Consider the following 12108-nt stretch of genomic DNA (forward strand, 5'->3'; position numbering starts at 1 on the left):
AAAACAGAGGCACACCCTATACCCAGGGCAGATGAGTTAATAGATATACTGGGTTCTGCCAAGTATCTAAGCACTTTTGACTTAAGTGCAGGGTATTGGCAGATTAAGTTGTCAGAAGATGCTAAACCCAAAACTGCATTTTCCACCATTGGAGGGCACTATCAGTTCACTGTTATGCCCTTTGGTTTGAAAAATTCACCTGACACTTTTCAGAGGTTGGTGAACACAGTCCTGCAAGGGTTGGAAGCTTTTAGTGCAGCACATCTAGATGATATAGCTGTCTTTAGCTCCTCCTGGGATGGGCACCTGGTCCGCCTATGGAAAGTTTTGGAGGCCCTGCAAAAGGAAGGCCTCACTATCAAGGCTTTAAAGTGCCAGATAGGGCAGGGGAAAGTGGTTTATCTGGGCCACCTGGTAGGTGGGGAACAGATTGCACCACTGCAGGGGATGATGCAGACCATTATGGAATGGGCTCCCCCTACAACTCAAACCCAGGTGAGAGCCTTCCTAGGCCTCACAGGGTACTATAGGAGGTTCATTAAGACCTATGGCTCTACTGCAGCACCCCTTAATGACCTCACCAGCAAAAAGATGCATAAAAAGGTATCGTGGACAGCTAGCTGGCAAAATGTTTTTGAAGAGCTAAAACAGGCCATGTGCTCTGCACCTGTCCTAAAAAGCCCTTGTTACTCCAAAGAATTCGTAGTCCAGACCGATGCTTCTGAATTAGGGGTAGGGGAAGTTCTATCACAGCTTAACACTGAGGGCCAGGATCAACCTGTTGCTTTTATCAGCAGAAGGTTGACCCCTAGAGAAAAGCTTTTGTCTGCCATAGAGAGGGAGATCTTTTCTGTGGTCTGTGCACTGAAAAAGTTGAGACCCTACCTGTTTGGTACTCACTTTATTATTCAGACAACAACAAACCTCTATTATGGCTTAAACAAATGAAAGTTGAAAACCCTAAATTGTTGAGGTGGTTCATCTCCCTACAGGGAATGGACTATACAGTGTAACATAGACCTGGGAGTACCCACTCCAATGCAGATGGACTCTCCAGATATCTCCACTTAGACAATGAAGACTCATCTGGGCAAGGTTAGCCTTATTGTCCTTCGTTTGGAGGGGGGAGGTTGTGTAGGAAAGTTCCATCTTGCCTGGCATGTTACCCCCATGTTTACTTGTATGTCAGTTTGTTTTTGCCTGTGTCACTGGGATCCTGCCAGCCAGGACCCCAGTGCTCATAGTTTGTAGCCTGAATGTGTGTCCCTGTGTCGTTACTAACTGTGTCACCGAGGCTCTGCTAATCAGAACCTCAGTTCTTATGCTCTCTCTGCCTTTAAAATTTAAAATTGTCACTATAGGCTAGTGATCATTTTCACCAATTCTAATTGGCACACTGGAACATCCCTATAATTCCCTAGTATATGGTACATAGGTACCCAGGGTTTTGGGGTTCCAGGAGATCCCTATGGGCTGCAGCATTTCTTTTGCCACCCATAGGGAGCTCAGATAATTCTTACACAGGACTGCCACTGCAGCCTGAGTGAAATAACGTCCACGTTATTTCACAGCCATTTTACACTGCACTTAAGTAACTTATAAGTCACCTATATGTCTAACCCTCACTTAGTGAAGGTTAGGTGCAAAGTTACTAAGTGTGAGGGCACCCTGGCACTAGCCAAGGTGCCCCCACATAGTTCAGGACAATTTCCTTGTCATTTGTGAGTGCGGGGACACATTACACGCGTGCACTTCATATAGGTCAATACCTATATGTAGCTTCACAATGGTAACTCCGAATATGGCCATGTAACATGTCTAAGATCATGGAATTGTCCCCCCATGTCAAATATGGTATTGGGGTGCCAATCCCATGCATTCCCGGGGCTCCAGCATGGACCCCGGATACTGCCAAACCAACTCTCTGGGGCTTCCTCTGCTACTCCTGCTGCCAACCCTCAGACAGGGTTCTGCTCTCCTGGGGTCTGGGCAGCCCAGTCGCAGGAAGGCAGAAAAAAGGATTTCCTCTGAGAGAGGGTGTTACACCCTCTCCTTTTGGAAATAGGTATTAAGGGCTGGGGAGGAGTAGCCTCCCCCAGCCTCTGGAAATGCTTTGAAGGGCACAGATGGTGCCCTCCTTGCATACACTAGTCTACGCCGGTTCAGGGAACCCCCAGTCTCTGCTCTGGCGCGAAAATGGACAAAGGAAAGGGGAGTGACCTCTCCCCTGTCCATCACCACCCTTGGGGTGGTGCCCAGAGCTCCTCCAGTGTGTCCTAGACCTCTGCCATCCTGAATCCAGAGTTGTGAGGGCACAATGGAGGCCTCTGAGTGGCCAATGCCAGCAGGTGACGTCATAACCCCTCCTGATAGGTGCTTACCTCACTAGGTGGCAAATCCTCCTCTGAAGGCTATTTAGGGTCTCTCCTGTGGGCTTTTCCTCAGATAATGATTTGCAAGAGCTCACCAGAGTTCCTCTGCATCTCCCTCTTCGACTTCTGCCAAGGATCGACCGCTGACTGCTCCACGATGCCTGCAAAACTGCAACAAAGTAGCAAGATGACTACCAACTACATTGTAGTGCCTAATCCTGTCGGCTTTCTCGACTCTTTCCTGGTGGTGCATGCTCTGGGGGTTGTCTGCCTTCACCCTGCACTGGAAGCCAAGAAGAAATCTCCCGTTGGTCGACGGGATCTTCCCCCTGCGAACGCAGGCACCAAACTTCAGCTTCACCGGTCCTCTGGGTCCCCTCTCATCGTGAAGAGCATGGTCCCTGGAACACAGGTGCTGGATCCAAGTGACCCCGATAGTCCAGTGGTGCATCTGTCCAAATTTGGAGGAGGTAAGTCCTTGCCTCCCCTCACCAGACAGTAATCCTGTGTACTGTGTGAACTGCAGCTGCTAGGGCTTCTGTGCACTTTTGCAAGGAGTCCTTTGTGCACAGCCTATCCCAGGTCCCCAGCACCCCTTCTTGCATTGCTCAACTTGCTGCATTGACCACCAGCTTCGTGGGACTCTCCTTTGTAGCGTTGAGATGACCACTGTGCTCAGTTTTCTTGAACCCATGTTCCAGTACTTCTGCAGGTGCTGCCTTCTTCTGCATGGGCTCTCTGTGTTGCTGAGGGCCCTCTCTGTCTCCTCTTCCAAGTGGCGACCTCCTGGTCCTTCCTGGGCCCAGGCAGCACCCTTTTTCTTCAACTGTGACCTTTGCAGCTAGCAAGGCTTGTCTGCGTTCTTTCTCCAAATAAACAACGCTGCCTCCTCCAGCACTCCATGGGACATCTTCTGCACAAAGGAGAACTTCCTGGCATCTTTTGTTGTTGCGGAATCTTCAGCTTCTTCTATCTAGAGGCAACCATTTTGCACCTTCATCTGGGGTTTAGTGGGCTCGTGCCCCCCCCTGGACACTTTTGTGACTCTTGGAATTGGTCCCCTTCCTTTGCAGGTCCTCAGGTCCAGGAATCCATCTTCAGTGCTTTGCAGTCTGTTGTGGTCTGCTATCACGACTTTAGTGTTTTTCTGGGGAAGTAGGGTCACTTTACCCCTATTTTTCAGGGTCTTGGGGTGGGATATCTTGGACACCCTTAGTGTTTTCTGACACTCCCAGCTACCCTCTACACACAGCACTAGGCCAGGGGTCCCCAAGTGGTTCACATTCCACTTTCTTATTATATGGTTGTGTTGCCCCTAGGCCTATTGCATCCTATTGTATTGTACAGTGTTTGCACTACTTTTGAATCTGTTTGCTTACCTAATTTTGGTTTGTGTGTATATTTTGTGTATTTTACTTACCTCCTAAGGGAGTATATCTTCTGAGATATTTTTGGCACATTGTCACTAAAATAAAGTACCTTTATTTTTAGTAACTCTGAGTATTGTGATTCTTATGATATAGTGCTACGTGAGATAAGTGGTACAGTAAAAGCTTTGCATGTATCCTAGTTCAGCCCAAGCCTCTCTGCTATAGCTACCTCTATCAGCCTAAGCTGCTAGAACACTACTAATCTACTAATAAGGGATAACTGGACCTGGCACAAGGTGTAAGTACCATCAGGTACCCACTATAAGCCAGGCCAGCCTCCTACACTCTGCATGTGTGCTGTATTCTTGTTCTGCATTCTGAAGCAATCATACAAAGAGTAACTAGAACTAAAGGGTATTTGTATGCAGGAGGCACCTCTACCTACACAAAAACTATCCTGACCATAACGCAGACACCCTTGCACTATGACACAAGTTTGCCTGCATTGGCACTAAACAGCACAAAGTATGCCAATACATGGTGAGATCAAAACTGTGACATTTCTTTGAAGAAATGATTTAGTTCTGCTCTCTCTAGGTGAACAACACAGTGCAGCAACATTGCTTGCTGACCTGCACTGTGGTGCACCCCTTGTTAGTAAATCTGGTACTTAATTCATATGTGTTGCCCACTGGACCATGAAGTGACTGCATCATGGAAATGAGAATTTGTGCTGCCACCAGTCAGAACCGGAGCAAAGAAGATGAAGGGGACACTGTTTTAGGACTTCCGTGTAACCAATTGGGGCCTCCACAACCTTGAAGCTCACCATAGTCTCTCAGGAGCACCAGATCTGCATTTTGGTGGGAGGTCTCTTGTGATTATAGACCCATCAAACAGAGTAAACATGGGAAAGATACAGGGGTGCGACCAGGACGTGCAAGAAATAGAGTGAATGGACCAGCTACAGACTTTTATCCTTATAGCTTTATATAAACATTTCAACTTACTCAGCTCCAATATACGATTCATGAGTCTTCAGCTTCACTATTTTTTATTCACATTAAGCCCTGCGAGTTTTTGTCACTGTGTGAAAATACATAGTACATAATAAAGGTATACGTAAGTAGACCTTTTACTTGGCCTCAGAAATATGCCGTCTGCTCTCTCATCATAACATTCACTCTCCTTTACTTCGTTCTTTATAGGCGTTTCTGTGGAGCTGCATGAACGACGGTATTTACTTCCAAAAAAGATCCTGCTGATAAAGTGAGAATCTTACTAATGAATTTGCAATTATACATCAGTGCTGCAATTTAGTTGTATTAATTCGTCTCTGACCTGCACTTTTTCCGTAGAGAAGAGACATCATTAAGGGTTCTATTTGAAGACTAGATGTTACCATAATGAATGCAGTTGTAATTAAAGACACCCTCAGTTTTCCTCTCATTGTGTATGCGTTTGGCAATAGCATCGGGGAGAAGCAGCTGGCAGTAAGCTTTAGCCCTTCATATCATCAAATATCTTTTTGAAAGTGCACTTTTGATTGCTCCATATTCAATCTGGTTCCTATTGGGATTGCCACTAACAACAAAACGTGTCCTTCGTTATCCTACGCTCAGACTACAAAATCTATTGACAGCGCCAGAATAGTCAAGGAGCCCTAATGAGATCTTCAACATAGAAGAGCTGGCATGTTCTTTGCTAAGCTGTTGTTGAGGAATCATGACTCAGCAAACATCATACAATTTGCTGTTCAAATGCATATGGAATTTGCACGCAATGCAAAAATTGTCCTAATGCCTAAAAGATGTATGAGATGAGATGCCATTTTATGCAGCGACTCTTCAAGAACCATATATTCTTTTCAAGACGAGAGAGAGAGGGGGAGACAGAGTTTGATTAGTCCTGTGTATCATGCAAGCCATTCCATACATTTACCTTTGTTTTGCTATAATAGGTTAAATTAAGAGGAGTTGGGTGAGAGTATTAATGGGTGGTGGGGGTTATGTGAGCATGTGCCGGGGGATTGGTGGTATAAAAAATGAGCTAGAGGAGATTACTTATGGCTAGGCGGCGGGCTAAGGCATTCATATTAGAGGTTGTGATGTGATCTTTGAAAGAAGTTGTGGGCAGTTTACAGAAATACATTAATAGAGATTAATACAAACCAGTGAGCAACTTAGAAAAGAATGGGCTCAGAGTGTAGGCATGCACAGCATGGAAGGGTTTGGAGGGCCAGTTCAAAGAAAAAAGAAAGATGACAACTTGAAGTTTTTAAGTAAAGGACAGTTTTCCATGCTGGACTTGAGAAGGTTACAGAGTGCCTCTTTACTTCTATTACTGTATTAGGTAATTTTGATGGCAATAGAATCAATCAAACAGTCTACCCACTATTAGGCTACCACTAGTCCAGTGCTCCAACCAGGACAGCTGACCAGCTCAGGGGTTGGATGCGTAAAGTACAGGATAGGTTCATATTGAAGAAAATAACAAGAGTTTGAGGCTATACTCAAAGGAAGCATTCATCCGAAGATCATAGCAAAGTGAGTAAATATGGAGAATAAAGCAGAACATTGAAACTGAGACTATTCTAATACTGGAGTGGATTTCTTCAGATGTTAATCCTCAAGATTGGCTCACAGTATAAAGTAAAAATCATATTGGGATCCATATTTTTCATACCCACAGTTTAGCGTGATACAAGATGGAAGCCAAGGACAGATCTTCCAGATAGTGAAAGTGTGGTGACTGCATTTTTAAGATTCTAGTATGGAGCTCAAGATACTGAACTGATATGGACAGGGGCTGGGCTTCCATTAGAAACTCATTGAAGTCTTTATTACCAGGGGGCGCTGATTAGGCTTTCCTAAGCACTGCCGTTTGGTCAATAGTAGGAGTGAGGAATTGGACTGCGGATTCTGCTCGCAAGCCAAAGGGGACCTTTAAAGTGAGGCCCAGCCTTTTGGCTTCCTTCACTCTGCAACAGAAGATATTGGATCCAATTTGCAAGAGTCTGGTAAAAAGTCAGGAACAGATTTAAGAGCCCCTACCGCTTCCTTGTGCCACATTAACGTAATTGTTTTTACGCTAATGTTGCCCAACGAGGCCAAAATCACAACGCCAAATTTACAAAGTGGCGCAATGCATGCTTTGCACCACTTTATAACCCTTTGCGCAAATTATGCCTGCGCCAGGCATAATGTATGCAAAGGGGGCATTCCCCTATTAGGAGGGGCCAAAAAAATGGTGCAAAGAAATCTAAAAGATTTCTTTGTGTCATTTATTTGGGTACTTTTAGCACCTGCTCAGAGCAGGTGTTAAAAGGAGGCATGCCATTGTAGTCTATGGACCTCAATGGGCTTTACATTATCAGCATCAACATTTTTTACACTAATCCTGCAAATTTTGACGCTAGTTCCCCTAACTACTGCCATGGTGTGCCGTGTCTTAGATATGTCGCACACACGGTGGCATTTGGAGGGAAGTAAAGGGCTCAAGAAGAGTGGCGGTGCAATGGGTGCAGCGCCACTTTTCTTAAATCAGGACCTCAGTGTGTTTTTTTAATCACTACACTTCTTGTCCCGCTTTAAAATCTAGTCATAACATGCACTGCACTGGATACATGTAAAAGGCAGCACATGCCCTTGTGAATGAATGACGGATAAGGAAACAGCAATCTAATCCTGGATTCCCTGCTATGTAAGCCTGGGAAAACTACTTTATCTCCCCCCCCCCCACCTCCATTTCCTCATCTGCGATAGCTGGAAACATTCGGAAACAGGCAATGCCGACTTTGACAGCTATGAACAAATAGTAAAGAGGTAAAGGGTTTAATACACATCTCAAAAGCAAGGTGTGCGATTTCTAGTGTCTGTCTACAACATGTAGCTTTCCACCATTCTCTTTCCACAATGCGTTTGGCAGCACCAATTTTAGAGGTAGCCACATTTTTGGTAGGGCAGAGAATCCGCACACTATGCCTCCAACATTCAAAAGTCTTTTAGACGCGAGCTGCAAGCACTTCCACTACACATCTCATGGCATTAAGAAGAGATATTAATAGAAATTGATCTCTGCCACCTCCTCCTCCCCTTCACCTGCTGCTGGAGCATCATGCTTACTGCAGATATAGCCATGATAAAATAAATTTAAGTTGCATCAGTTTACAGTAACAAAGACAAGCAGTTTTATTACTGTATCCATCGCTTGCATGCCCTCCCCCGTCCTATCAACTATAACAGGTCTGTTTGTTCTCTTCCGTTCTTTTCTGAGATTCACTCACTCATTTCTTTCCGAGTAAATGCATTTTCTTTCGTGCAAAGATGTCCTCACCCTTCTTCCAATAAGCATGAACGATCTGACTCCTGTCTACCACCACCTAGTTTATGGTTCTTTCCCATCCCACAAACTTTCAAGTGACGGGCTTGTGGTTACTGTCATGAGATTCTGGTGGAAGATGTTGAATATCTGTATCAAAGCGTTTCTCGTACTCCATGTCTCTCCTCCAAAAACACTCCATACTCTGTTGCTCCTGACGACCCGACCAGAAGGCATAGAAGAAGAAGAATCAGGATGTCTCCTATCATTGCTCTAGCTCGATTGCATTGTTTTAATCGTACTTGCTGGAAAGAACGATTGCATATAACAGTACACAGCGCCTAACTCTTATGCCCAAAAACGGAAACAGGGTGAATAGTGAAAACGAACAAAACGGTTCTGTGGGACTCTTCTGTTAGTCAGTCAATATCACCCTCTCGCTTATCACAAAAAACCCACTCCATTTATTCTCCAAATTAGGTATAGTTTATCATAGATAAACAACAGTGTTCAAAGGAGTAGTGATATGCAACAATTGCAATGATACATATGTGCAAACGGGATGTCTCAAAAGTTCCATAAAAACAACAGATCGAATTATAGTCACTGATTACTGTTATCAACTGATTGAATAACACACAGTCCCTTGTAAAATTGTCAGTGTTTCGACCCTGCACACAATTTATGCGTGTCTCTTCAGGATACAAACGGCACAGCACTTCCAAACAGTGTACACAGTTTGTGTGCTAGGGCGGTCAATACTAGTTGGCCTCTGGATCCCAAATTGTCGCTGTATAGACAATAATTGCCTTTCACGATCCCAAACGGTCTTCACCATGCAACACAGTATGTTAAGCGCGTCTGCAGCCGAAAACTGGGATTTAAAAAAAGGAAAGAAACTCTGGACCCCCATCGCTTCATTTTGTTGCAAAACAAGCAGTGACTAACTGGAGTGAAGTGGGCCCTCATCCCTGAGCCCTGGGAGTCGGAAGGAGGAACAATCCTGGAGTGGAAAGGAAGGCGTTCAACTGCCATCACATCACCAATTCAGGGACATCATCCTCTGGCATGGGTACCGAATCCGGCATAGAGCACGCAATTGCGCTCTTGCATTCAGTGGTACACCTGCCGCCTGAATGCAGATGGCAGGAAGTTCACCCACATGGGGGTCCTCTGATGGGCCTGAGGCAAATGTGGCTTGTTGCTCACTCCTCAGAAGAGATAAGAGTGCTTGAGGGCTCCACATGACCTTGAATCTGGTCTAGCCAGCTACTCAATTGGCCAAGGAGCCGGCCGATATCCCTGTTGCTCCCCGGCGGGGCAGATATTTAACCAGCAGCTAGGCTGGGGCAAGGGAGACCAATCCCAGGTTTCATTGTGAAGGAGGTTGTGCCCTTCATCGTGGCAAGGCACTCTGGACCAGTTCTAAAGTGCAGGCTGGAAAAGTTGAGTACCCCCATAGTGATCAGGTAGCAGCACCTGCAGGGGGAAGGCTTGGGGAGGTTAGCAGGGCAGGAGGAGCTCACAACACAATGGCAGTGTACTTTGGTAGAGGAGCAGAGGAGTCCAACCCTCTCTGCATCATGGATACAGCAGCAGGTTTGGAGTTCGAAGGTAGGAGGAGCACCAGCTTTGAGGGCACAGAAACAGGTGGTGATCATGCTCAGCAGGCGGCAACAGCCGGGCTCAGGGACAGTATGGGCATGTGATTACAGCCCACACCAGAGAGACAGATCGCAAGGCCCCCATTTGACAGAGCAAGGCTCCTAGCAGAGTTTGGGTATTCACGGATTCTGATCCTCCTGGGTAGGTGCCCCTCAGTGAGTACCACCAGGGAACTCGGGATCTCACTGACTGGGTCTGAGGGTGTTTTTTCTGATAGGTCTGCATGGTTGTGATTGATGGGTTATGCCGTTAAAAAAGCCAATCCAGAGGCCAGAGCACATGCTAGGGCAGGTAGAGAAAGCTGGAGGTCAAAGACAAAGTCACGGAGGAGGTGTAACACATGGCTGCTCAAAGGTCTGTGATGATGAAATTCAAGGGCTTAAAGGATGGCTTTGGAGGAAGCAGCAATGTGGGCGGCGTGGCCCAGGGGAAGCAAAGCACTATCAGCGAGGACTCAGGGAGTAATGTGGATGGGCAAATAAGTATGTGGATGTCTTTAAGCTACTCCATTGGGAGACAAAATGCAAGGAGATTTCAAAGGTGAAGGAGCAAAAACAGGCTAAACAGCCTAAAGGTCCCCTAGAAGACCAAACCAGTGAAATCGTTCACAGATAGTGATCTCTCTATACCTTATCAGCTATTTTCCACTTGTTCTACTTCAGTAAGGGTGGGGAGAGTGAAGGGGCAGGGCAAAATGGGGATATGTTGAAACTTTATTACAGAGGCCTGCTACACGCACCCATGTAAGTTCTGCCATGACTGTTTGAAAAGCGGTGGAGCGTAGCAATGTTCAGGTGCGACAGGTCAAGGAGTGTCAGTATGGGGAAAGGTGATACAAAGAGTGTGGATGCAAAGGGAAGCTCCTCAGGTTAGACGAGAGGCCAATCTTCCTTGGTTGAAGTTTTACCCAGACAAAAAAAGTAAGGAAATGCCTCTTTTGGCATGATCTTTCCTCACAGGGCAGTGGTTATCATTAAGGGTGGATGGAATCGCAAGATTAGGCAGATTTCTGCCAAAGGGTGAAAATAGGCATTTTGCACTGCTTGCACTGTGAGATTTCTGCCAAAGGGTGAAAATAGGCATTTTGCACTGCTTGCACTGTGAATTAGTGCAGAGAGTGCATTCCACACTGAAAAATCTGCATTAAAGGCACCACATGCATGCCAGAGGGCTCAGCTACTCAAGTTGGTTTTGCTGTCACTCAAGTAGATTTTGAGTGGCAAACTTCTGAATGCAAATGGTTGCCTCCGCCTGCAGCCACCAGTGTTGGAAAAATCTCACCAGATTTCCTAGTGACTGAAAATCGTGCTAGGGGATGCCAACTCTGACTCGCGCTCACCAACGTATTGTTTTGATGCATACGCAAGGAACAATTCCGCAATGCCGAGATTGGTGGAATTTGGCCAGAATGCCACGTTATAAGAGTAATGTTGAGTCACCAAAATTCCACCAATTCTGGCAGCATAATAGAATGCTTCACCCACCCCTAGCTACCCTGATGTGGAATGGGTTTCAGTTGGGGTTCAAATTCAATGCACTGCCCTCCAACTAGCCTCTTTGCTGGAGGATAGGTCAGTGAACAATTTAATTGATAAGGAGGAATATTCTGTGTCCTATGCAACTCTGGACATGGCGATACAAATGATCAGTGAGCACTGAGAAAGGGAAAGCTGAACATCAAGGCGGCCTTTTGTCTACTGCCTAATCATCTGTTAGACTAACATCTTTTAAGGATTCATTTTCATTGTTGATAAGTGCATGTTGATAGGTTGCATGGTTGCATGTGCTGTGTTCGAGAAGTTCAGCATCTTCATGGAATGGGTAGTGAGGTTAGTGTCTGGGTCCAGCCAAATTGTTTATTATTTGGATGACTTTTTGATGGTGGGTAGGTGCTGGTGTCACATGGGAATGTGCAAAGCTGATAAAAACCTTAGTAGTTGTGGCAGATCGGTTTGGATTCTGTTGATGGCTGTGAAGTTCTAGGGCCGACAAAACGGCTGACCTTGTTTGGCATCAAGTTGGATTCTACAGGCAGGGTAAAAGGATCTGCTGCTGTGGTCTTGCTGCTTGGTGTTCTACTTTGATGTGACAATGTAGTTGCGGAATTACACATTGACTTTGATGGTGGAATTATACTCTGATGCCTCTGCAGCTGGGAGATTTGGGTTGCATTGGGGTGGGCAATGGTGTGCAGAAAAGTGACCAAAAGTTTGCATGGACAAATCCCAAATCATTGCATTCTTGATCTGACCGGGAGCTAATCTGATTCGGGGTGTTGCTTACATTGCTATTCTTCAGGGCCCTCAGGGTTTCTGAACTGGGGGAGGGAGAGGGGTACTGAGTCTCAAGTTGACGGACGTACACTTTCACAAAGAGAGATG

At 45.8% G+C, this 12108-nt stretch overlaps 1 long non-coding RNA gene across 5 annotated transcripts in view; it reads left to right on the top strand.

The window, feature by feature from the left end:
• Positions 1-12108, top strand: part of LOC138261330 (uncharacterized) — a 312982-nt gene that overhangs the window by 80803 nt on the left and 220071 nt on the right. The window contains exon 1 of one of the 5 annotated variants that reach the window (XR_011199079.1): positions 4984-5011. The exons of the other annotated variants lie outside the window; for them this stretch is intronic. This is a non-coding gene — a long non-coding RNA (uncharacterized lncRNA). Of the gene's footprint in view, positions 1-4983; positions 5012-12108 lie in introns of those variants that run through there. 5 annotated transcript variants of the gene reach the window in all.

This window comes from Pleurodeles waltl, chromosome 10 (genome assembly GCF_031143425.1).
Source record: "Pleurodeles waltl isolate 20211129_DDA chromosome 10, aPleWal1.hap1.20221129, whole genome shotgun sequence".
NCBI lineage: Eukaryota > Metazoa > Chordata > Amphibia > Caudata > Salamandridae > Pleurodeles > Pleurodeles waltl.